This window comes from Pseudopodoces humilis, chromosome 20, assembly GCF_049639895.1.
Source record: "Pseudopodoces humilis isolate 2021_Gansu_Grassland_sample_001 chromosome 20, ASM4963989v1, whole genome shotgun sequence".
NCBI lineage: Eukaryota > Metazoa > Chordata > Aves > Passeriformes > Paridae > Pseudopodoces > Pseudopodoces humilis.
Genome location: NC_142219.1, coordinates 641,452 through 668,019, shown reverse-complemented (window position 1 = coordinate 668,019; position 26,568 = coordinate 641,452).

Sequence of the window (26,568 nt, the reverse complement as noted above, 5' to 3'; positions counted from 1 at the left end):
CCATATGTTGCATATTCTGGACCATCCCCATCACAGATGTTTCTTTCCATGCATTAAAATCGGGTTTCAGCTCATTCGGCTTCAGCACTTGACTTTAAAAGCCAAACAAATCAAATCCTTTTCTTGAGGGTATAATGCATCATTTTCCCCTCTTTGACTGTGTATTATCTTCTTTTACATCTGATCACATCATCAAAATCTAACTTCCTGCATCTGTGCTGGCTAATTAGTGCCTTGGCTTTAAACCTCCTCCCATCAAAAATATACATTTTTCAAACTAGTCAGTATTTTTATTTATTTTATACAAACTGTTCTGAGCATATTTAATGAGAAGAGGAAGAGTGATGGTTTCTCTAAATTGGACATACCAAGGAAGAGTGAAAGGATTATGGGATGTAGAAATGAATAAACCAGGGAGTTGGGAAAAAAGAAAAAAAAGGAGCTGTAGATCATTGTTTCTGTGGTCAGAATATATTCAAATGTTACAGGCTCTGTTCAAATGTGGCAGCATTATAGACCATGCTGTTCTGGTGTCTGAGTAATTCCTTCTGAATGACTGCAGCCTTGGCCATGAGGAAACCTGTATTGCACTGATAAAAATCAGTGAGAGTTTCCCTAAGAAAAAAAATGTCACAAGGATAGGCAGAATGGAAGCACAAAGCTACAAAAGGTTAGGTAAAGAAGATGGAGAATATTAACAGTAGCAAGCAGAATTTTCCATGCATGTGTATCATTTGCAGCATTACCTTTTTTAGGTATGTAATGTGATATTATACCTAATAAGTTACCTAAGTTTGAAACTTATTCACCTAAGTTTGAAAGGTGAACCTCCTGTATATGTCACTTATTTTGCCACCTTCAATAGCAAATATTCTATCCACTAAGCACATGTAAATGCACACCATCACTCAGATTTTCATGCCTGAAATCAACATGAGTTGTAATTTAAAGCATACGTGCTGTAAAATCTTGTCTAATTACTGGATTTTAATTAAAAGCAAAAGAGTATTTGCTTTTGATAGGGCATTTCAAAGTACATTTACTTTGTGTTTTTGAACATGACACTTTTGAGTATGTAAATGTTACAATGGAATAATTTTTTTCTAAATATCTGCCTGTAAAGCAATATGCACAAAATGATTTTACAGGGTGTAAAAGACCAGACAGAACTTGATGCTTATATCCTGCTTTTCTTTTCTGTCTGAGCAAATTGTACTTGTTCAGCAGAAGAATTACTTAATTTCCAGTTTAATTTTTTGTCCCATGATTTCTGATAAGAATTGTTTGTTCTGGATGTAGCTGTAGATCCTAATGCCCAGATGTCTGGGTATCAGAAGGTTTGTGCTGTACTCAAGCCAGCCAAATGAAATTTCCATGTTTACCCCTTTTTTGTTACATTTTCAGGAAGTACTGCCGTCATTTTAACTATGATTGTTCTGGCTGTGGTTCTGAACTCACAGCTAATGGCAGGACAAAAGAGACCAAAAGAGGTCAAGAAGAAACAAGTGTTAGGATTTGGGTTTTCAAAGCCTCATGGTGGAGTTAGGCTTTGTGGAAGTTAATGGGACATGGCAGATGGCCCAAATTCAAAAACTTTCTGTGGAGTGCCAGTGGCCTGTGTAATCCAGGAGTGCCTCTGGCTGAGCTGCAGGAGTGCTCTGGTGCTGGAGAACAGGATGGGAACAGGAAATCCAATGTAAACAATGCCTGCAATTCCTCCCAGGCCCCTTTGGTGACCCTGGGGACAATGAGAGTCAGCACTGGCAGAGCTGTGGCACCAGGAGAAGCGATGGCACCTTCTGCAAGGTTATCTTGCAGTCATTTGGGGACGAAATGCTCCACAACTCAGGCGTGTCCCACCAGCCTACCAAGATGTCACTGCTCAGGTTCCTGCCTGAAAATGCAGCCCTTCTTAAATAACACAGCTGAAAGATAAATGAATGGGCCATAATTTAATGAGATTAAATGGACAGAAGTTTGGACACTTGTCACAGCTTCTGCAATGCCTCATATCTGAACAAGGAGGAATTGCTAAGTTCAGAAATGCCAGGATCATTAATCAGCCCTTTGATGCTGAAGTGATGTGACATAATGTTCATAGCTTGTCGAATACAGGAATTTGTTTTGCCTCGATCTGCCAATCTATTTTATGTTGAGTTCAGCCTCAGTGTAAAATCCAGAGAATTAAAGTAACAGAATTCATTGATCTATGAATATGAGTTCTGAAATACCACATAAAACAACGTAACAGGAAAGGATATAACTGGCTGGAGCACTTTTCGTGCAAATTGCAGAGATAATTTCTCATTTGGCATTGGCTGAGCTGTGTGTGTCTCTGCCACAGAAGCCTGAAGTCTTGGGGCCCGACCTGCTGCCTGTGGAAGGCAGTTAAAGGTTGGAGTAATACAGCTTTGCTCTGATGAAAATGGCAAATGCTCCCATAGCCTCGTTAGTGTGGGATCACATGAAATATTGTTAATAAATCTGAGACCCCTCCTGTGTTGTACACAATCCCAGATGTCCAGCAATGAGTCAAAATTAGGACAGGGATCCTGCTTCCTTGTTAAGGAATATAGCAAGGAAAGACTTTGAGGAACTGGATATCTCTGTGAGTAATAACAATATCCAGGGATGTCACATTTAAGTCAGTCTTCATGCTTTGTACAACAGAAGGTTAGTTTGGAGGCTGAGAAGAGATCCTGTTCCATATATTCCCTCTGAAATTCAATTCTGGCCTCTGCCAGAGATACCTGAACAGTGACAATACGTAAACCACACATTAATTCAGTTTGTCTGTTTCCCTCTTCTGTGATGAAGCAAGGGGACTTGAATTTTACAGAATTTTTCTCATTAAAAATGAGAAGGAGTCTAGATACAAAAAGATTTCCAACTCTGGCATTCTCAGGAGAGTCACGATGTGTCAGGACAGTGCTGAAGGTGTTAGCACCAGGAGAAAGCACTGTTTAAACTGAGCCCTGTCCCCTCGTGAGAATGCAGCTGTTTAACCTCCCTGTCCCAAAGGCTCGAGCTGAGCACAGCTGCTCCCCACTCAAACAAAACTGATACCTCGCTAGGTCAGGGTGATGTGGAGATGGCAGGATTGGGGTAAAGCCACAGAGTTCCAGAGTGGCATCCTCACCCTGTCCCGGTGAGGGAAAGAGGAATGGGAGAGCGGGAGAGGGGATGGGAGAGCCGGGAGAGGAGATGGGAACTCCGGGAGAGGGGATGGGAGAGCCGGGAGAGGAGATGGGAACTCCGGGAGAGGGGATGGGAACTCCGGGAGAGGGGATGGGAGAGCCTGGAGAGGGGATGGGAACTCCGGGAGAGGGGATGGGAGAGCCTGGAGAGGGGATGGGAGAGCGGGAGAGGGGATGGGAGAGCCGGGAGAGGGGATGGGAGAGCCGGGAGAGGGGATGGGAGAGCGGGAGAGGGGATGGGAGAGCGGGAGAGGGGATGGGAGAGCGGGAGAGGGGATGGGAGAGCGGGAGAGGGGATGGGAGAGCCTGGAGAGGGGATGGGAGAGCCGGGAGAGGGGATGGGAGAGCGGGAGAGGGGATGGGAGAGCCTGGAGAGGGGATGGGAGAGCGGGAGAGGGGATGGGAGAGCCGGGAGAGGGGATGGGAGAGCCGGGAGAGGGGATGGGAGAGCCGGGAGAGGGGATGGGAACTCCGGGAGAGGGGATGGGAACTCCGGGAGAGGGGATGGGAGAGCCGGGAGAGGGGATGGGAGAGCCGGGAGAGGGGATGGGAGAGCCGGGAGAGGGGATGGGAGAGCGGAGAGGGGATGGGAGAGCGGGAGAGGGGATGGGAGAGCCGGGAGAGGCGGCTGCTGACATCTACCGGCACAGGGCACCTGAGCTCTGTTCCAGCAGTGCTGGTCGGGGAGAGCCAGGATTTCAGCGTCTCAGCTACGGAATAAGCCTTGCTTTTGAAAGTGCTGCTCCTTCAGCGTCCACTCCTCACTTGCAGCAGCTCTGTACTGCCCGCTTGTGCAATAATTCTCGTTTCTCTTTGTAACTCACCTTAAAAGCGTGTGATCTAAACACTCAGCGAAAGAAAATACTTTCCCCTTCGTGTCAGTTCGGCGCGTTAATGTGGTGTCTATCTGAACTGAATGCAGTAGAAAAGTCTTTAAATGGTCATTGAATTGTTTTATGCAGAATCAGAATGGTGCTACAGAGACCACGTTAAAAGCTTTCAGCCCTGACCAGTTGTTGGATCATTGTGTTTAAAGATACTGAGGCAAAACCTTGAAATCCAGTTCAGAGACGGATGCTGAGAATGCCCTGTGTCTTTGAAAAGCAGTATATGAATTTGGTGTTTTATCAGCCAATAGTGCTTACACTTGAAAAGCAACTGGACAAAATCATTCAGGAAACAACTGCCAAGAACGGTTCCATTCAAGCACTTTCACTGCTTTCAAAGATCCTGAGTCAGAAAACTGTGGGAGCTGGTGATGACAGAGGAGCATCAGCATCTCTGTGCCTTGTCCCCGTGCTTTTGCTGGGGCTGTGACCAGACAGGGCTTCTGCACCTTTGGTGTGAGCTAGTGAATCATTCTTTAGGGTTAAGTTTTCTATGTTGCAGCATCCCTAACTAAATATCACAACTATCTTTCCCCATTTTGTTGTTTTAGTGAGCTGATTTGATTTGAATCACATTTTAGAGATGTACTTTGCACTTCAATTTAATGAATAAAATTTAAAAAGTGTCCTAATATAGAGAAAGGCAAAAGATTGTGTTGCATTTGAAATGCCACATAAATCTGTGTTTCCTGGCATGCATGGGCCGCTGATTTCAAAATTGTTTCTGATGTGATTAAGCGTTTTCTTCATCTGTATTCTATCACTTGTATTATGTCTGTTTAATTTCCTTCTTTGGGAAGAGATCAATGGAAAAAAGAAACACTGAGAATGCTGAGATTCCCCCTTTTGCATTTAATGTTGTTGTGTGCAAGACTTCAGCTAGCTAAAACTGAAAAAACCTCTTGCTTTTCTCAATATTAAATACTGCAATGTTTTAGGCTCAAAAGGTGCCAAAAATCAGGCACTTCACCCCCACCTCAGTTTTCATCATATAATTTTTCCAGGATTTTAGATCTGTTGCTGCTCTGTCTGAAGGGATATCAGCCACCTGTATTCCTTGATGTTTAAAGAACTTAGTCAGCTCTGCTGTGCCCTGTTTCAGAGCAGGGACACATCATCTTACAGCGATCCTGTGTTTGCCAGCTTTGAGCAGTGTTTGCTGTGTTGTCTTCAAGCAAAATGAGTCATGATTTCTGTTGGTGTGATTACATAGATCTCTTCAGATTTTCCAGCTTGGATCCCATCTGCAACTGCACTGCATTTTTATTTAAAACTGGTTATAGTGAATAATCTAGGTCTGGAAATTCCAAAATACTCCACGATGTTGTATTGTTGGAATAGGATGGTTCATAAAAGTTTTCTAAATTAACTCTGTCTTCTCTGTTGCTCAATACTATTTCAGTTCTCTAATATCGAATTCAAATTGTCTAACAAGTAAGATCTGCAGCTGCTTTACACAATTACAGTCAGTCAATGATCAGATGTGGGAGCTTTCTCTTGAACTGAAAAGAAAGTTCCCATTACATTTTTCCCCATGAAGTTCAGCACAGTCCATATCCAGACATCAGGGAACTGTCTGAGACCCTAATGGGAATCTGACAGTTTCTGAGCAGTGAGATCGTGTGTATGTGCTCCTGTTCCCTGCTATAAAAGGAGTAACTTTCTGCTGCAATAAAAACCTGGGGTTTGGCAGTGACTGTGAAATGAGGCAGTGAGATAAGCAAGGGCTAAAAAGCCGGCCCGTGTTTTTGGGGTGGTTGAGAACCAAGCACAGCCCTCGAGTATCGACAATGAACACTTGGATCGATCCAGGGTTTTCCAGCGCGCTGCAGTGCGCGGCTGCGGCCACGGGGCGGCGCTGAAACAACGGCTGGAGCTGGAACAGCATCCCAAACCCAGCCAGGAACACAGCCTGGGACACCCCAAACCCAGCTGGGAACACAGCCTGGAACACCCCAAACCCAGCTGGGATCACAGCCTGGAACATCCCAAACCCAGCCGGGAACACAGCCTGGAACATCCCAAACCCAGCTGGGATCACAGCCTGGGACATCCCAAACCCAGCCGGGAACACAGCCTGGAACATCCCAAACCCAGCTGGGATCACAGCCTGGAACACCCCAAACCCAGCTGGGATCACAGCCTGGAACATCCCAAACCCAGCCGGGAACACAGCCTGGAACATCCCAAACCCAGCTGGGATCACAGCCTGGAACACCCCAAACCCAGCTGGGATCACAGCCTGGAACATCCCAAACCCAGCGGGGAACACAACCTGGAACATCCCAAACCCAGCCGGGAACACAGCCTGGAACACCCCAAACCCAGCTGGGAACACAACATGGAACATCCCAAACCCAGCCGGGAACACAGCCTGGGACACCCCAAACCCAGCTGGGAACACAGCCTGGAACACCCCAAACCCAGCTGGGAACACAGCCTGGAACAGCATCCCAAACCCAGCGGGGAACACAGCCTGGAACAGCATCCCAAACCCAGCCGGGAACACAGCCTGGAACAGCATCCCAAACCCAGCTGGGAACACAGCCTGGGACACCCCAAACCCAGCCGGGAACACAGCCTGGAACATCCCAAACCCAGCTGGGAACACAGCCTGGAACAGCATCCCAAACCCAGCTGGGAACACAGCCTGGAACATCCCAAACCCAGCTGGGAACACAGCCTGGAACATCCCAAACCCAGCTGGGAACACAGCCTGGAACATCCCAAACCCAGCTGGGAACACAGCCTGGAACACCCCAAACCCAGCTGGGAACACAGCCTGGAACACCCCAAACCCAGCTGGGAACACAGCCTGAGACACCCCAAACCCAGCCGGGAACACAGCCTGGAACATCCCAAACCCAGCCGGGAACACAGCCTGGAACATCCCAAACCCAGCTGGGAACACAGCCTGGAACACCCCAAACCTGTCTGGGAACACAGCCTGGGACACCCCAAACCTTACCGGGAACACAGCCTGGGACACCCCAAACCTTACGGGGAACACATAGGAGTGGTTGAGGAACAACCAACAATAATGTGGAATTATCTTGAGGTTAGGGAAAAATGGTGCACCTGACTTCTCAAATGCAAATGCTGCAGATTCTCTGAGAAGAGACCAGATGCAGTTTTTCCGTGGAACCAGAGCAGTGTGATGAGACCACATAGCTCAGACACCAGAGGATCATCAAATACATGAAAGATTGGCAAAGAGAAAGGGATTAGGCTCCTCTTTATCCCCTACAGACAGCATGAGCAGCAACAGGTGCGGGTTGCAGCACAAAGCATCCAAGTCAGACATTTAGAAACACTTTCTGATGGAAATAGAATAAGCACCGGAACACATTTCCTGTGGTGAAACCGCAGTGTCTCCACCACTAAAGGTCTTTAAGTGCAGGTAGAGAAACATTTGTCTGTCTGGAGTGACCTAAGCAGGGCTGATCCTGCACTGGAGCAAAGGGCCTGGATGACCCCTGGAGTTCCTTCCAGCCATATTTTATGGAGGGTTTTGTGCTTGGGTTCCAGATGGGTTTCACCTGATTAACTGGAAGTGACCCTTTTTGCAACTTTGGTGTTCAGTTCCTTGAGAGTTTGTTCCATAATCACTTTCATATGCAAAGCAAGAAGTTCAAGGGCTTTTGTGGTTTCTCATCCCTCTTGCATTCCAAGCATTTGCTTGCCTTAAACTCGATGTACTTTGTCCCATCCTTCCCCTTCCCGTTAATGCTTTTCACTTGCTCTATCTGGCACACACGGGTCCCTTTTATCAAAGGACTTTCACACCTGAGGCCTCCAGTCACATACTTGGAGTAAAGTAACAGCTTAAAAGCAAATCCTTTTAAATCCTGAGGCCAAACACCGTAACAAACATATCTTCTCAAGGGATCAGTTTCCAAATGTGCTTTTGAACCTAAGTCCCAGCAGGCATTTGGCTTTAAGTGTGTGATAGGACTTTATTTATTTATTTATTTATTGCAGAGCCATTCCCCCGCCTTCATTGTTCCCATCTCAAGATGTGCTATTTAAACCTGTACCTCTGGTGAATTCTGCCATTGAAGTGCAGATGAGCAGAGCGCTGCTGGGTGGTGAAACATTACAGGACAAAAAGACATATCAAAATAAAATCTCTATGAGAAAGTGTTTCTTCCAGGGAAAATGTGCCTCTGGTTTCAGGAGGGAGGGAGGGGAAATCATGGGTTTGAATCAACGTTTCTTTTAAAATCTGCTGTATGTGGGGCAAGGTGCCCAGGCTGTGGCAGCCTGAAGGAGATCTTAGAAATGTGAGTGAAATATTGTGCAAGATGTGCCATAAACTACTTAAGGTTCTCTGCAGGTCTTCTGCAATGAGGTTACACCTGAGATATTTATAAATAGCAGTGCCTGGATTCTCAGTTTGCAAACTGGGTACCTGCAAAATGTACAGCTTGCCTTAGGAGACAGCACAGTTCATTGTACAGAATTATTCCCTGTACTTGCAGATTAACATTAGCACTCTGCAGGGCCTGCTCAGACACGCAGCTCTGCAGTTTGCAATTAGCTGATGACTTCTGTACTTTCAGTGGGTATTATTGCCTGGGATGTTCAGCCCTGTGTGAGTCAATGGGTTGTTTATATAATATCACAGTTGTTTCAGTCCATGCTGAGCACTGCCAAACTGTAAAAAAACCCCACATATGGGAGCACCGTTCCCTGAGGACAGGGCCAGGTACGAGATAAGGCTTGATTTTAATCTCTTTCTTGTCAGCTGGATCTGCTGACAGTTCATTTTCAGGTGACTACGTACTCCAACACCATCACTCACCTTCCCTTCCTGGCTCTCAGTTAGGCTCAGTCACACGAGGTTGTTTTTCTAATCTGAGGAAAGATATCGAGTAATCAAAATAACATGAAGTCTTAAATAAAAAATGGCTACACAGCTTCTTCCTTTTAGATCTTTTTAATTCCTTGTAAATCAGAGCCACTCCAGAACTTCAGTATCTGCTTACATTCTCTTCTTCTAGTAAATCTATCTTTCCATTCATACTCTTTTTCTCTCTCGCTTGTAAAGCAGGGTTTGTTTTTTCATGCTGTGGGACTTAAAGTACTAAGCAATCTCAGTTCTCCCCCTTTCCCTGAAAATTCCTTTATTCTCATTTTACTGAGAAGAGAAAGGGGGATTGTCAGCAGAGACAAAAGTTAGAAAACCCAGTTCTGTAATTCTGTGTAAATCTACCCCTCTAAATAGCACTTTTCCATTTGCCCTAAAAACCCTTTGACACTTTCCAGACCCCCGACACAATTTTGTTGCTCTGTGTCCTGTTCCCCAGCTCGCAGGAGGTGTCAGGTGGAAATCTGGGGCTTATCTTCAGTGCATTGGAACCCTTCAGATTTGTTTCTAATTCAGCTCTTATTCACACATGCAAATCTCCAGCCCCGTTTATCTGATGCTTTACATTCAGGCTAGTTAGTGTGTTGGAGAGAGAAGTTGAAGCTTTGATTTCAACTGATGCTTGATGTAATTGGCTCTCAGCAATTCAAGTTACCCAGCTTATAAAATGTTAATTTAGCTTCTCTTTGCAGACCAGTGCTTCTCAGTTTGTTCTTACCCAAGATACAATAGTTTGAAATATGTTATTTCAAGAAAGTAATTCACCTTTGCTGTAACAGGAAACAAAAGGGCATTAATGCATCCAGACACTGAACTGAAGAAAAGCAGGCAATTCTAGAGATAAATATGAATTTTATTATTATGAGTTAAACGTACTAAGCCTTAGAAAGGTATTATGAACTTCTATTTAACAAAAAAAAAGCAAACAAAAACAAGTGCTTAAAACTAAATGTGCCACAGATAATGTGATGAGTCAAGACCCTGTCTAAATTTTTGCTATGTTGAAGGTTACCTCAATGAAGCATGTAAATAATATTTTTTTTAAAAAAAAGTGTGAAAAAGTGATTATTTATTCCAGATCTTTTGCACTAAAGAAGGGTGACTATAGTTCAATCCTTTCTTCTCAAGAATCAGAACCCCAAAGGCAATCTAACGTAGCCTAAAGCAACAGATTCATAATTATATTAATAGCCATATGCTCCATTTCAGCTGAGCACCCCCCGGCAGTGCGGTAATCCTCCCTGATTCTGAAAGTTACATAGAAGTCTGCAGATATAAAAACTAATAGAAATTGAATCTGTAACAGAATAGAAGAGATTGTAACTAAGTTGAAAGCACATCCTTTGGGCACAATCAGCAGAGGGGATATCTGTGGGATATTGAAATGTAAATTAGCTGTAGCACATGAAGCCCATTGTGCCGTTCATTTGTTCCATGGAGCTCAGATACATGTGTTAGCTTCCTCCTTTCTCTGCCCCTCCATCCCCTCGGTGCAGGCTGCGCTGAGGAAACGCTCCTGGCCGCAGGTCTGGGATTTACAAAGGGGATATTTCCCCCAAGAACAGCTCTGGCCATGAGTGGGAGCCTTTGGCCTCCCCTGCACCGTAATTGAGATCAGTTCCAGTCCAGGTGGTGTGCACGTCTTGCCGTGTCCTGCCCTAATAGCCACAGCCATGGGAAATGTGCTCCTGCCCTGCCTCGTGTCAGGGATGTCACAAACACTGGGGATTTCCACTGCTTTGGTCTCTTCATTTTTATTCCTTTGCTCTTGTCAGGCAGCACGAGCGTGTCCCCAGAGGAGAGATCTTCCCAGTGCCTCTTTCAAGTCGAACACTTCCATTATTCCTTTTCTGCAGATTAAGATTTTTTTTTGAAGTTGCAACTAAGAAGGGTAAATTTTGAGACAAGTGAAATGCCCAGCTCACTGAACTCTGTGGAAGAATAAAGCCTTCTATCTGCTACTGGCTATCTTTCTCTGGAAAACGTTAATCCTCAAAACGGCTGGGGAAATGGGAGTAAATAAAACCACTCTGCAAATTGTACAATCAGCTGAAAAGGGGTTACACACCCAAAGCTTTGCATTTCCAAAACTGCCAGAAACCCCTTTGGATTCTTGTAGCAGAAGACCCTCTGCAAATGCGCATATTCTTTTCAGGTCTTTAAACATTCCTGATATAATCAAATTTGCTACACATTTGCAGGTCAATCCTGCAGAATACAGGTATTTCTCTGCTCATTCCAGTGGCCATTTGTGAATTTGAGATGTTCCACAAGCTTATACATTGCCAGTAAAAATACTGAATTATCAGCAATTATTTGCCGTTTATCTGCAAAAGTGCTGGGATTGATGTTCCGTGAGCAATGAACATTCTTTGCACCCAAGAATTCTGTCGTAATTTTCTCTATATTCCCAGTCTTCCATCTGTATATATGAAAGCTGCAAAATTAAATGTTTCTTTTCAGAAATTTATATAGAGACTGTATTTCCTTGGTCTATTCAGTGTTTCAACAGAGAAATAGGATTTTTAAAAAAGGCCTGCGATGTTTTTGAAAAGACACAGGAACATATTTTAGAAGTGTTTACTTTTAGTTTCCAGTGATCACCTGTAAATGAGTGAGTTTTCACTCGCTGTTGCCTTGCTCGGAATGAAGGAAGCCGGGCTGTTGGAAACATCTTTTTCTCATGCTGTGGCCTCAGAGGGGCACTGTGAGCATCCCCACATTCCCGAGCGCTGAAGCATTTCTCCCGTCCTGGCTCCTGGCACACGGATGCTTTTTACAAGGTTGATTTAAAAACAAGTACTAAAAGATGTATATTAAAATTTTTCCTTTCCTTACATTTCTTGCTATCCATAGGAGCTAAACATTCCTTGGAGAATTCCATCCAAGAGCACTCAGCACTCCAAAGCCACTGCACTGAGGGATATAAATGCCAAGCAGAGCCCAGGAAGTGAAAATGTACAGCATAAATTAAAAAGTGAAAGCTCCATCTCCTATCAGTGAACTTGCAAATACTCTTCTCTCCTGCGGGGTGTCAGGGACACGATTTCAGATAAAGTTGATGTAAATTAGGTATTTAATAATCCAGCCAAGCCTGCCTTTAATCCATATTTTGTGTTGATAGACCAGCTCACAGATTAGGAGCTCTTATCTTTTTAGAAACTAATAGCACGATCTTTTAAAAAGGTACGTTCTTATCATGTTCAGCTGGTTCTCTCGTGGCTGTATCAGCCCTTCTGCCCTAAAGTGTGGAGTTTAATGTAATTGTATTTATAATGCTGCTCCCTGCCCTCATCCCGTGTTCCTTTTCCTGCTGTCCTTCCTTTGATGGAGCTCATTTTGTCGTCTACGGCCTCTATGCCAAATGTTCCTCCAGTGATGATTATTTTAGATCAAAGGTTATTTTCCACTGGCTTTGTTAAAAAAATAAATGATAGCAGGGGAGTAATTTTTTGTTGGTTCCACCACAAAAGTAGCTGCAAAGCAGCAGGAGGAGGGGGTTCTACAAATCATAACACTTTATTTTTGTTCAATTGCACTTATCAGTGACTCTAAAGACAAAGGAGGGAGAAGAATTGAAAAGAGAGGTTTATTCGTGATTTTTACTTGAAGTTGGTTTTTTACTCTTTAATGAAGATGTGGTATGGCAAAATTAATGGAAATGTTGGCAGGCATTCTGAAGAACACAGAAACTTGGTATGGTTTGGCTTTTTTTAGACAGATTTTTAAAGTTTCTTTCAGGAACTTTCACCTCTTTCTTTGCTGACATTTTCTCTGTTCCACACTGACTTACTTTTTTTCTTTTAAATTGTCTGGTTGATTATCATAATTAGGTTAAACCTGTTTTAGCAGCTTTGTTGTCAGAAGTGATGAAAGGACCAGGGCCCATAGTATTTTCTAGTCAGCAGATCCAATCACAGATACTGCTCCCTGCAAAGCCTGTGTTCAGTGCTGGCTCCTGGGGATTACAGCTCGGGCAGAATCGGGAACAAATCAGCAAGAACTTGCCTGTGAGAAAGCCATGATACACGACTGCCTGTTTACAAGTATCCATTTATGTTATCTCTATTTCGCTGCTCTGTATTTTAATGTTTGTTTGCACGTTAATGTTACAAACAGCCCCACCAGCTCACTGCTCTGTCCTGCCTGTCAAGCAGGCTGCCCCACGGTTTGGGAGCAGCCAGAGCCAGGGCCCCTAGCCCTGCAGAGAAAGGAGTCAGAGAATGCAGGGAAATGGATCCCGGGCTGCTGTTAGCTCAGAAAGGACGGCCAGCAACGGGGAGAGCTGCAGCTATTGTGGTTGGGGCATGTGAAACCGTTTTTAATAAGAATATCCTCCCACATCCATTCAGCATCTGTGCCTCACTAAGTCCTAATGATGTGTAATAACAGTTTCAGCCACACACAAACAAGTGTTCTCTCCTTATAAAACACAACCTCCATCTTCCCTGTATTTAGGCATTATATCCTATTATATCAAACAGGGAACAATCACCCTGCTTATCTGCAGTAAGAACATTCCCCTTTTAAAGTATAAATCTTTCAGAACCCTAGGAGCAATTGAAACCAGGAAATCATTCCAGACTTAGGCATAGAATGAATCAGAACCTGCATTAGGGTTCTGATTTGCAAAGCTGAATGGCAGTCACTGAGCTGTGTCTAGTTAGCACTGATAAGACTGGGGCTCAGGAATGCTCCTGGATTAATGCAGCCTCCCTGGCACAGCTCAGTGATTACTGCCAATGCACAGTGCTGATATCAATCCCAGCAGCTCCTCGCTGGGGATCAGCACACACTGCTGATTAGACACCTTGCAGTAGGTGGTTTTCTAAAGTACAGTTGCAGAATCTAATTTGAGACAAGGTCAAGCAAAAGAGAAATCAAATGCTTTTTTTGAGGCAAAAAACCACAGACTGCAATAATATGTGAAAGATGGAGAAGAAACTACAGAACCACAGAGCACAGCAAGCCTGCAGGAAAGGAAGATCACTTACCTCTAGCTGCTGAATGGCATTAAGGTGTCACAATGCCTGTGGCAAGCCACACAGAGCCAGGGGAAGGAGCAAGAAGCTTTGCCACCTTTTGATTTCTCCATTTGTTATATACCATCCATTTATGTTGGTCCTGGCTTGCTTTGATTGGAATCAGAGGCTGCCTTGTGAATGGTGCAGATACATGTTTGGCTTTTCTGCACTCTTACAGCAGTATCTACATTCCTCAAGAAATCCTCTAATTCAGAGAAATCTGACAGTGACATCTAGACTTAGTAGAAAACACTTCACATCCTTTGAGGGCTTTTTACTTTCAGTATCTAAAATAAATCTAATTTTAAACACCTACATTTCTTTTCAGCCACAGTTTCTTTGTACAAAACCTCTGTATGTGGAAAGCAAGGGTTAGGCTGATTTCCCCCCCTTCACACCTGTTTGATTTACCGAGCATCCCTCGGTGCTCTGCAGAGCCAAAGCAGGGGTTACATTATTGCAGCTCCATTGTGGAAGGGCAAGAGACACACACACACAGAAATACCTGTGAAGAGAATCGGGCCAACTCAATTCCTGACCCCAACTTTACTATGTTCTTGATTTTTTACTTTTCTTTGAGTACAGCATCCTTCTTGTGTTCCTTATCCTGTCTAATTTGGCATTCCACAAGGATTTATGCAGTTTATATAGTTCTTACTTTTAAATTTCCTAGAACAACACAGAAGCAGAAAATCAGCTAGGAGAGTAACACTGCTTGATGGGCTGCATTTTAAGCCCACTTTTTGTTTGAGTATAGAATAAATGAAAAGTGAAAATACCCTGAGAAATTCCCAGTTATAAAATTACTAAAATTCCCAAGCAATAACTTCAGCTATTCTTGCTCCCTTTCCCCCATTCCTCCCCCTCCAGGAGGACCGGTCTTCCAGCTGCCCGATATTGTGTAAAAAGCCAGGGTCACGTTGATGTCACATCTTTGCTGTGTTCCTCAGCTTCTCTGCACGCTCCTCGAGGTTGCTAGGGTTTGGCATCTGGATGTTCCCGATGTGCTAATTACAGAGGAATTCGAGCATCTCCGGCACTCGGCTTTCTGACCGACTTCATTGTTGTAGCTGTGATCTGTAACCATTGTAAGATTTACCTCCCAAAATCCATAGAAAGTCCATCTCTTTTTCACTCTGTATGGAATAATCTGAAATATGGCCTTCTAAAGGAAATTTCCAACGGACAGTGGAAGCTACCCCAGCAGAAAATGGTGAAACCCTGAAAGCTGGGCTTTTACAGGAAATTCTCTGGTGAGTCTGACAGGCTGTACAGATCTAATGGCTGAGATCCAGACTGTGGCCACCTCCCAGAGTTTTAGGATGGAGTAAGAGCCTTTTACTGGCTTTGTTTCCATTCTCTCAGGTAGGCTAGGTGTTTGAAAACTCCATGGATGGATTTATGGATTATGCTGGAAACTGCATTTGCTTAACTGAGATCTTAATCAAATGAGCTGCCTGCAAGTGCAGCTGATGGGATCGCTGTCCTCACTTTCCTTGGGTTCTCCATCCTCTCTTGTGGAATGAGCTGTGTGGAGAATTCCTTCAGCTCACCCACGCTGAGCTCAGCCCTGCACGCAGCTCCTGGCTGGTCAGAGCTGCTCTGATGTCTCCACAGGGAATGACAGTGCAGACCTGGAGCTGCCTGTCCTTCCTGCCAGGATCCAGTCAGCCTTACCAAGAGCAAGGCTCAGTGGTTCTTACCCAGCTGAAAACACAAACTCTTTATTTCTAACTTCAGCACGGTGGCCAGCACAAATCCTTCCCCAGTTCACCCCTCCTGTGGGGTTTTCAGGCATGCTTCACTCTGCACTACTGTCATAGCTTAAGAGGTTACATGAAAAAATGTGTGCTATGATCACTCTAAAAAGCATGTTTGCTTAATTCAATGATAACTTGCTTTCTGCTTAACAGCCCATTTTCACATTTTTTACTTGTTTTAAAGGAAGGATTGCATACAGCCCAGGAGGTTTTGGTAAAAGTGAGGATTTTATTAATATGCTTCAGCTCTGTAAAGCCTTCTACATGTGCTTCATTTAACTGGCAAGTGGCATCTCTTGGTTTAAGGGTGATTACCCCCATCAGAGCTGCTCAGTGCATGGCAGGTGCACAAATTAAAACATTTCCTTCGCTTGTTTATTCAACATATGAGAGACTGGAGGTTTTTCAATAAAGGTTTTTAAGAAAAATTCCACAGGCCAGGTTCCAATCTTTGCAAAACCCCTGTGAAATTCACAGTGCTCTCCCCTCCACCATCTCTGAGCAGCAGCTCTGGGATCAGACTCTGCCAGCAGGAAGCCTTGCTGTCCCCCAGACACCATTAGCAGCAGACTCTTCATGAAGGTACATGTCAGGAGATTAAATTTTCTTGGCAAGCAAGGTAGCCCAGGGTTAAAAACATCAGAACATCTACATGCTGGTGTCCTTCAAGTTTTAGCATGCTATCTTCAGGATTATGCCCCAGATTAAAGAGTTTTGTTTTACCATCAAAGTTCTATAACAAGAGTCTCTTGGAACAGGAAACATGATCTGTTCTGCTCACTGCTCTAGGGCCTTTCTTCATCTTTTCAGGAGCCTGAAAACTCATGTTCTTTGACATTCACTTTGCACTGACACTTGATATCCAATAAATCAAAATAAAAATATAAATTTGATCTCTGGAAATAAAGATTAGTTTAATGTTTACTATCCTGATGCAAATTAGATTTCTCTTCCTGTCTACAGGGGGTCAGTTTAGAGGTAGTTCAAAGGTTTGTGTTGGCATCTGACTAACTGAAACAATATTTTGGCAAACAAGAGACTGTTCATTTAAAGCCTCTCAGTTCATACATATAGCAAATCTTCTAGGTATTGCTAGTTTAATTTGCCTTCTGTTTCACATGTGAAATGGTAAGATTTATATTTTTATGACAAAGCTTTTCCCTCTAGTGAGAAAAATACGATGTATGTTGATGTAACTGATAGGCCTTTCTTTAGTTAATGACTCCATAACTTAAATTTTCAGTGTAGCCAGAAGCAATAATTTAAGACTGATATGTTAGATATATTTATTTTTTTAAAATAAGCTTAAGGATCTTGATTGTGATCTGAAAAAGTGTCAAAAATTTCCACAAGCAAGCTGTGGAAAGCCTGGCAAACTGCTGAAGTTTTTCTCTGTACCTTCACATGCCATAATCCACATTCTCTGCGTTCAGCCTGTCCACGTGCAGCCCCATTGCCCAGGAGGGTGGAATCACAGGCACCGAGCTGCTGGGAGGGCAATCCCAGTGCCTGGACTATCAGAACCGCTCAGAACACCAATGAAATTTTTTAATTTTAATTTTTTAACATTTTATTCAGCTGGCAGACTCCTCTGAGATGAAACTTACTGTATGTTCTGGCAGTGCTTATTTTGCATGGAGTATTCCAAGTACTCCACAAGGAGAAATCCAACTACTGTACAAATAATAATAGAACAGGTCCCCAACATGGACCACTGTGCTATTGTGAGGCAGCTTGTCTTTTAGAAAGACAACTTTCATACATTTGCACTACAATTACAATTATGAAAATCACCATAATAGCAGAATTCCTCAAGGGTAAACAAGTAAAACAGGATTTGTTTTGTTAATAAGGAGGAAAAAAAAACCCAAGTAACTTCAATCCAAAAGCAAAAGCAGACACACACACAAAAAAAGAAACTCCCAAAAAACCCCACCCCAAAAATAAAAAAAGTAAAGAAAGAAAAAAACATTGTGTGGTAAAAACTTCAGCAGCTTGTTGTGCCATGGAAGTGTGCTTGGAAAGACGTTTGTTTAAAAGCAGGCAGAGAAACACGCCATCTGTGATACACAGAGATATGCGAGTTTGTGCAGGGCATTTTGTCATATTCCTGTTTCTGTGCTGGCACCAAAAAGACCATTTACTGATCTTGATCTCAGACTATTTTAGAAAATGTGCAATTAAAAAGGGTGTGTGCTGGGGGAGGAGGCAGGATTGCTGGAGAGGAACCACTCCTGCTCAGGCTGCTAACCTACTTTTGAAAGGTGGAGAGATTTATTGCTGTACCACAGCCATCAGCTCCTCAATAAAAATGAAAAAAAGGACTAAAAAGCTTCAAAAAAGATAACTTTTTGGAGTTCCTTCCCTGACCCACGGGCTGAGGAGGAGCGATGCTTTCAGGCTGGGTGTGCAGCCTGCTGAGGCCCGTGCAGGAGCGGTGCCGCAGTTCCAGCAGCACCAGTGCAACGCCGAGGCTGGCGACGTTTCCTTTGGGCCACACACCCCAAATGTCTGTTTTGCTGTGCCCCTGCACAGGGCACAGGCTCACTGTGCCAGTGTCACTGTCCTTTCCTGACAAGGCTGCTCCAGGGCAGAGCAGGACGGTTCTGTGTGAGGAGCTGCCGTGCGTTCTGCTCAGCAGGGACCTCTGGGCATCACCTGTGGGCATCTCCCAGCTCCTGACCTGCTGAGGAAAAGGGAACATCAACAGGAGCTTGGGAAAACCGAAAAGTAAATACAGAAACTTCTGCTAACTGCATGAATCTATTGCAAATACCCACCTGAAAACAGTCCTTGTCACTCCATATTTCATTTGTCAAGTACAAGTTCTGTTGATAACATTCTATACACAGCAATCGAATTTATGGACAGATTCCAGTGCAGAGCAGCTGCTGTCATTTTCTACTACAGATTTTCACTACCTCTTAATTTCTTACATTTTCCTTTGACTGTAATTCAAGGACTACAAACTACAATAAATATGTAAAAAATTCTGTCGTGTGTGCAGAAAAACAAAAATACAGAGTCAGAGAGACACTAATTTTTATATATTGTGTGTGTGTGTTTGGATAAATGTTCTTAAAGTGCTCTAAAATGCAGCATTCCAGGCACTGTTTTCTGTGAATCCTCTGTTGTGGGTGGGCAATTTCAGGGGTCAAACCTTTCCTTTTCCTGCTCTCCCCTAAGTGGAACTTCCTTTGCTGTGAGCAGTGCAGCAGCTCTGCTCTGCTCCACTTGTCGTGTCCCATTTGCTGCCACCCAAAGCAAAAGCAGGGGCTTTGGCACATCTCTGAGACAGCTTTTTTTTTCCAAAACCAACCTTCCAAGGACATAACTCCACTCAGTGCCATTCCCAGGAACCAGGCTGCGTTTCTAAGTCCATTTGCTTTATGTGCTGCTTCCTGCTCTTTTCACATTCTCCTCTCTTTTGTCTTTTAAGCCTGAACTGTGGAGATTCTCAGGGCCAGATTAGAACTTTCCTTCCAGGTGAGATCAAAAAGGGTCTCTTAGAGACCTGGTTGTCTCTTTTTCAGTTTAAAAAAAAATAAATCAAACTTTCCAAGATCTGCTGGAGCCAGCACAGATGTACATGCATAGTAGTATGGTAGAGGATTTAAGGCACATTTCTGAAGCTGTTCTCAACACCTTTCACTGCCCTTGATGTTTTATTTGAAAGGATCTAAATGCCAAATCTTAGTTTGTGGATCATGACAGAAGAATCAGACAGGTAGGCTCTTGAATTCCTTATTTCCAGCTGCTGTGTTGCTGTTGAGATACTGAAGTATATGAGCAAACTGAGATCTGATTCATTATATAAGCACTGCAATGTAACTTCTAGAAAGTGTTCACTGATTATGGAAATTCCACTGTTAAATTCAGAGTATAGCTCAGGATCTCATAGTGCTATCCAGGGAAAAATACTGATTTATAGCTGCTTTCCTGAAAGTGTTATCCTATCCTATCCTATCCTATCCTATCCTATCCTATCCTATCCTATCCTATCCTATCCTATCCTATCCTATCCTATCCTATCCTATCCTATCCTATCCTATCCTATCCTATCCTCTTCCCATCACTTTATATTTCAAAATGTGAAGATTTTCAGTGTCAGGGTCAGCTCTTTTAGGAGTAGGTAAAGGATGTAGGATCTGCTTATGATCAGAACCTTCAGACAAAATTCCTCCTGTTTATTATTTCTCACCTTTTCCCACTGCCATTTTCCTTTCTTCCCCCTTTCCTGTTCTCTCAGGATTTGTATGATTTATTTTGGATCCACAGAGCCACCAGCTCTGTCCCAGTGTCACACAAATGTCACACACCAGAGGGACTGAATTAGTGGGGTTCGGTCCGAACAGGAGGAGCCAGAACCCTGCAGCTGGTGCTGAACCAGGCAGTGGCACTAAAGCACATTATGACAATTATGCCAGTGGTTAAAAGGAAGGGAAAATACGGGCACAGCATATGGAGATCAGTGCAGAGTCTGCAGATTGGTTTTGTACAGGAAAGAGGAACAGGGATGACAAAACTCGGACCTTACTGTCAGTGTAAGAACTTAGCAGGAGAGAAGGCATGGAGCCTGAGTTGAGATTAAGGGAACCTTCAGGAGAGAGACTGGAGAAGCAAAGAAAAATGAAGTAAGAGATGGAATTTTGCCCTCACCTACACAGAGCCTTGAACAAGTATTTGATTTTAGTGCAGGGGAAAATGCAATTGAATGAAAGGATTGGAGAAGGTGGGCAAAGACACAGTGAGAACAGCAGGAGCTTAAGAAAGCAGCACAGTCTGCAGGTGGTTTGAGTTGAGGAGGGCAGAGGAGGTGGCTGCAGCACTGTATTTATTCCTTCCCTGTCATTACAGGTCACGTGTGTGCATGTGATGGCATTTCTCTCACAGCTTTTTCAAACCATCATCCTTGACTGGTAGCATTTGTGCAACTTCCACATAAGATCAATAACAAAACCAAGTTCTTGCTGGTTTTGCAGTTCTGGAGATGGAAAGAGCTCTTCCTCCTATGTATGTTGTTCATCTGATAAATTTGTAATTTTTATCAGCATTTGCTTGGTTGTGCCCTTCCAGGGGGGCAAAGCATAGACAGGGCCAGGAAAACAGGGAAATTCTAAGAAAATGCTTCTGATTCTGGAGAAAATTGTTACAGCAGCTGAAAGTCCCACAGAGTGGTGGTGACTGTGGGGTGCACTGAGTTAGTAAGAGTATTCTCCAAACCCCTCCTTGCTGTGCTGGAGGCTTGTGGAGGGTACCAGGCTCCGGCCCCGTGACAGACATGGTGCAGCAATCCTGGAATGCACTCTGGATACTCCTGAGTTTTTCCACTGTGTTACCAAAATGTTTATGACAAAAATGCAAATGACAGCTGCAAGGCTTGCAAACGTACATGATGCTTTGAAGGGAAATGTACTGTGTGAATTCCTTGCTCCAGTTTATGCTCCCTCCTTTCCCCCTCAGGTATGGACTCCTGCAATTCTTCATTTGAGCCTTTAGCACATTGTACCTCAGACTGCATTAGAAAGTTACTTCAAAGTTTTCTTTTGTGCACTGAACTATATTTGTTTGTTTGTTCTGCAGCCAAACCTTCTCCAGCTGAGGCAAGTTGAACTGAGGCTCATCCTTCTGGACCTGGGACTCTGACATTGTGCCCTGCTGTACACGGGGATAAGAGGTGAGGCACAGTAGATGTTGTTATACACTGGGTTTGCTTGGCACCTGACAAAACCTGGGCATTACTGTACCATTATCGAGTTCATCAGTGCAGCCTGCCAGTCTCCAATGGCCCAGGATTATGCTGGCCATGGTGGGAGCATCCTCAGCTGCAGTGTGTGCCCCAGAGCTTCCCTGCAGACTGCCCGTGGTACCCACCTAAATACACTCCTGGTAATAAACACCACTCTGCAATCCTGGGAAAGAACACAGAAAAACCACTTTCACTTGTCTTTTGGATGAAGCTGATGGGATAGAGCTGAATTTTGCTCAGCTTCTAAATTTCTTGTCATTCTTAGGTGAATGAAGGTAGTAAGAGTTACCCAAAGTGTATCTGAGAACAAAACATGGATTCATAATGTTTTAGACATACCTCTAGACTTTCTCCCCAGTATTAGTTTGTGGGATTGCTTTTCCCAGCTTTTCCAGCACATCAGGTCTCCACAGGGCTGGTTATCAGTGAGAGGATTCAGAGGAGTCATTGCTAGGGAGCCTGAGATTTCTGAGTGGGTGCTCACAGTGGTTAGAAAGAAACAACTGTTATTAGCTGAGTGAACAGAATCATTCAGACACAGAAAGACATCTCAGCACAGGTTCCCTGAGCCTGGGCTGCAGCCCTGGGACTTGTCACATTGTCACCTCAGCTTCTGTAGCCAAGAGCAAACACAGGAATTGTGCAGCCACTTCTGCCCTTCCCCTCTGCTCTCTCAGGCCACGAGAGCAGGCACTCAGCTACAGCTGACTGGAAAGTGGCACTTGGCACAAGGCCAGCCTGAAATGGGTTGTTCTTGCTGTCCTGCAAAAGAAAAAAAGTGTTATGGCAGCATCTCTTCTTAATAAAATGAACATTTATATTTATGCAAAACATTGGATGTTACAGTCAGAATAAAAGAAATCTGTATGAGGCTGTGAGCAAAGGAAAGGACTTATCAAAAGAAGCTCAGTATGAAAGGAGCTGTAATTTCAGTTGCCATTGATACTCATTGCTAAACTGGTGATAAACTCATCCGTTAAGGAAATAAATGCCAATGTACTTTTGTAATTTAAATGAGAACTTGTAATATGGAAAATATGCTTCCTGTTCAGATCCTTGAAGGTTTGCTTTGAAATGGGAGTCCCCTGTGATGTCTGTTTCATTTTCTTTTATTGTTAAAGTGTTGTGTCACTGATGACATTTCTGCTGAATGCTGCCCAATTATAACATTGAACATCTGCACAGGGACATTATCTCCTCCCGGGGGGATTGTGGGAAACAAGAACACTGGTAAACACAAGAGAAACTGAAATTGTTTGTAGGAAATTCAGTCACTTTGCTGGCTGCCAAAGGTTGAGCTTTACTAGCAAAACATTTTTGTCTTTTATAGTTAGATCAAACACTAAGGGAAAGAAAGCTTTTATAATAAATACAAGGAAAGAGTTGTGGCTTGCACTGTACTTTTAGAAATAATTTTCATGGGTGAGTGGGTGTTGGGGGGGCAATTTGCTTTGATTCAAGGTATGTGTTTGTAATATCCTTCCTACATAATTTAGGGCAACTTTTAATTTATTCTTTCTGTGAAGTAAATGAAATCTACTAAAATGCCCAGGATCACATACAATAGTGTATGGATATAAATGTCATATATTCAGTCTAAAGTTAAACCATATTATCTTGGTGCCAAGGTTCTGGATTTTTAACAATTCAGTTGATGTTTTAATTCCAATTATGGTTTTTGTGGTCAGACAATGAAATGATTATGCACAAAATTCCCATCCAAGTCTGTGGGAATCTCATGTCTGCAAGTTTTGCAGGCTTGGGGGCACAACCACAGGCAGGCTATTTCCAGTAGAGCTTTCACTAGAACCCCTGAACCCAGACCTTTGCACGGGAGGAAAGGAGGAAACAGGTGGAGCCTCAGTCTCCCCTGCTCAGTGTCTGTGGGGAAAAAGCAGCAGAGAACACGAGATGGGATTCGTTCCTGCTCGGTCATTAAGGTTGCCTTGATGAACTCAAATCACACTTAACTACAGTAAAAGCCAAGAATTAATGTCTCTGTTAACATTTTTATTTTATCTTTATATGCTGGATTAGACAATAGCTTGTTCTGATCCTGGCAGTATTATAAATTTTGAATTATTCTGTTTAATTTCTTTCAATGATCACTGAAATGACCTGCAACAATCATTCAAAATGTTTAATTTAAAGTGTTATTGCTGTGTTTAGGACTGTCGGTGTGGAATGTTGTCCCTTAATTCTTCCCTGTTAACTTTTATGAGGGATATAGCCATTGAAACGGGCGGGGGAGGCATTTTGTCAGGAAGTATTCTGCATTTTCTTTATGGATAAATATCAAATGTCTCCTTTGTTTTGATTTATCTCAACAATATATCTGTCTGCAGTTCCCCCTCCTTCCCCAGCCCAAAATGAATAGCCCTGCTGTTGAAATGAGAGAAAGTATGTTTCTACGTCTTGAAAACAGAACTAAAAATACCTGCTTGACCTGTGGGCTTTCAGGCAGCTCGCAGTGCTGGTTAACACGAGCCCCCTGCGGAGATCAAAGCCTGGCCCCATCCTGCTCCCAACACCACTCTCAGTACCTTGTTGTTAGGCAAAAAGTGAGAGACTGCTCCCCTCTGCTGTGGAAAAGCAATGTTTATTTGATCTTGGCCCTCTTCTGAATAATTTCGCTAAATCTAATTGCTCTTGATGTTTTACCCAGCACATCATGGGCTTTTTCAGAAGTAGCTCTTTATGCAATGGGTGAAGCTTCAGAATACAGTAAGGACCACTTCAAATATCTCTCATCAAGGCAAAGAACTCTAGATAGATTACTGCAGATCAATCTGTATAAACCCTGCATAAACACTGAGGCTCTTTCAAGTTAAAATGTACTTTACAAAACCCTTATGTTGTGAAAGGTGAAATACTCTGCAATTATTAAGAGAGTTATCATGTGAAAAGACCTAGAGAGGGCTGTATAATTCACTGGTTCCTGTCAATTTGTGATGATACAAAACATATTATTAAATTCTTTCCAGGGTTTTTATTACCATGCATTAAGATTTTATGTTACCACAGTGTGAACTTCCTGCATGTCCAACAGCAGCCCTGGTTCTAACAGGAATGGTGCTGTTCCTGCCACGTGTTGCTTGAGTGGAATCAGGAAACCTGACATATACTGACGGTCGTGAAGGGCTCTGCAGTGGGCTGGGACCTTTGGCTGCTGCTCACTTTCTGCTGCCATGCAAGTCACTTAAAAACTTTGCTGCACATCCCTAAGAGGTTTCCAGGGAACCCATGAGTGGGAATGACAGCTGGCAGGTGTTTTTCAAGTAGAAATCCCTGAAAATTGAAAGTGTGCCTCACGGATGAGTTCACGGTGTACGATCCCACAGCAGGTGACTAGCAGGGGTGATGGGGAATTCCTCCCTTTCCTGAGCCTGGAGCATTTGGGAAATATGGGTCCTCTTCCAAAGTCCACTGCAGGTTTGATGGGTGACATAACCGCTGTGTTTTCTGTCGTACAGTTATTGAAAATCTCTCCTTCCTGACCTTTAAATCATGCTGGTATGCAGCATGATGCTCCAGTGAATTCGTGTCTGGGTGCAGGGGGTGCTCTAGGCAGATTCAGAACATGCAGGTGACAGATTGGCTCCCCTGGGCAAGAGGACAACAGCTGCTCCACCACCATTTGTTCCCTCCTTTCCATTTCTTTTGCTGCAACCGAAGGAGCTGCTAGGTGAGGTGGATCTAGAGGAGCTGATTTGGGGAGGAGAGTGAGCAGGAGTGATCTCTGCAGCAGCAGCAGCTGTTGCCAGCCCCATCTTTTAGCTGTAGGAATAAAACCTCCAGTAAGGAGCATCCCACATCCCTGTACACTGATTTGTTTCTGTGCACTTCCAGAAGAGCTTCTCCACTGGTGCTGGACGCTGGACCAGGTTCTTCCTCTCCACTGCCCAGGTCACAGGCTCTGTCTGCTCTTGGCCTCTCCACAGGACTGAGTTTTGTTCTGTGCTGATGAGGAGATCCCTCCTCTACACACTTCTGACTTTCACCTTCCCACTTTATTTGATGGGAGATTTATAAAGACAGAGCTCCTCTAGTCATCAACCTTGGCATTTATTTCAACATTAGATAGAATTTGTGATTAAAATCATGACTCTGACACATTAAACCAAAGTTCAGTGTGAAAAAAGCAGCTTTATCTCATAAGTGTTATGATGAGCTCCTTTATTTCTTGGTTTTTCAAAGCTCCTCCCCAAAAAAAACTTTTTAGTTTAAAGACTTTAAATTCAAAACATTTATTAATAATGTAAAGGCCTTCCTACCACTCAAAAGCTATAAAGAAAGTCTAAAAATCAAAGTGAAATAGTTTCTTCATCAAAGCAAAAAAAAAAATTCTAACTACAGCTTTGGTACAAGCTTTGGTGGTGCTTTGCTGTGTTTTTCAGCCCACTTAACAAACCCATACCAGAGCCAGTCCTCAACACACAAATCTGCAGTCTGTCTCAGCTGGCCACTGTTAACCTGGATGGTACAAAGTACTGCATTTTACATTTTCTGGATTGTGTTTCTAGTTACATTATTGATTTGTATGTGAGTTACAAGAAATCAATTATGCCCAGCTCTTTTAAAAGTCCTCAAGTTCTGCTGCTTCGAAGCATGAGTTACCTGGGGAGAAAAACCTTCACTTACTGCAAACCTGCAGCTTCTGTGGGGCTCCTAAAGACCGACCACCTTGCTGAGTTTGGAACTGGTGCCTTTGAGAAACAGCCCATTTGATCCATATGTAAAATAAATCAGTATTTACTGAGTGGTTTGAGCACCTTTGAGTGAGGTGAGCCCGGATGGGCACAGGAGAACTCGGCCCCAACACGAGCTGAGAGCTCCTGCGAAGATCCCACTGCAAGGAAACAACGTCAAGGGAACCTCAGAAAAAAAGGTGCTGACAAAATGTTTCCCCTTGGTGGAAAGGAGCAGCAAGTTTGCTTTGGAAAGGGGGTTAGGGATTTTCACCTTCTCCTTAGGGCAGCGATTTGCTCACCTTACACTTTGTAGCACTGAAAACATTTGTTCAGTTACCGTGTTTTCATTTGGTTTGTTCTCTTGTTTCTGTAGAGGTTGCTTTTACATAA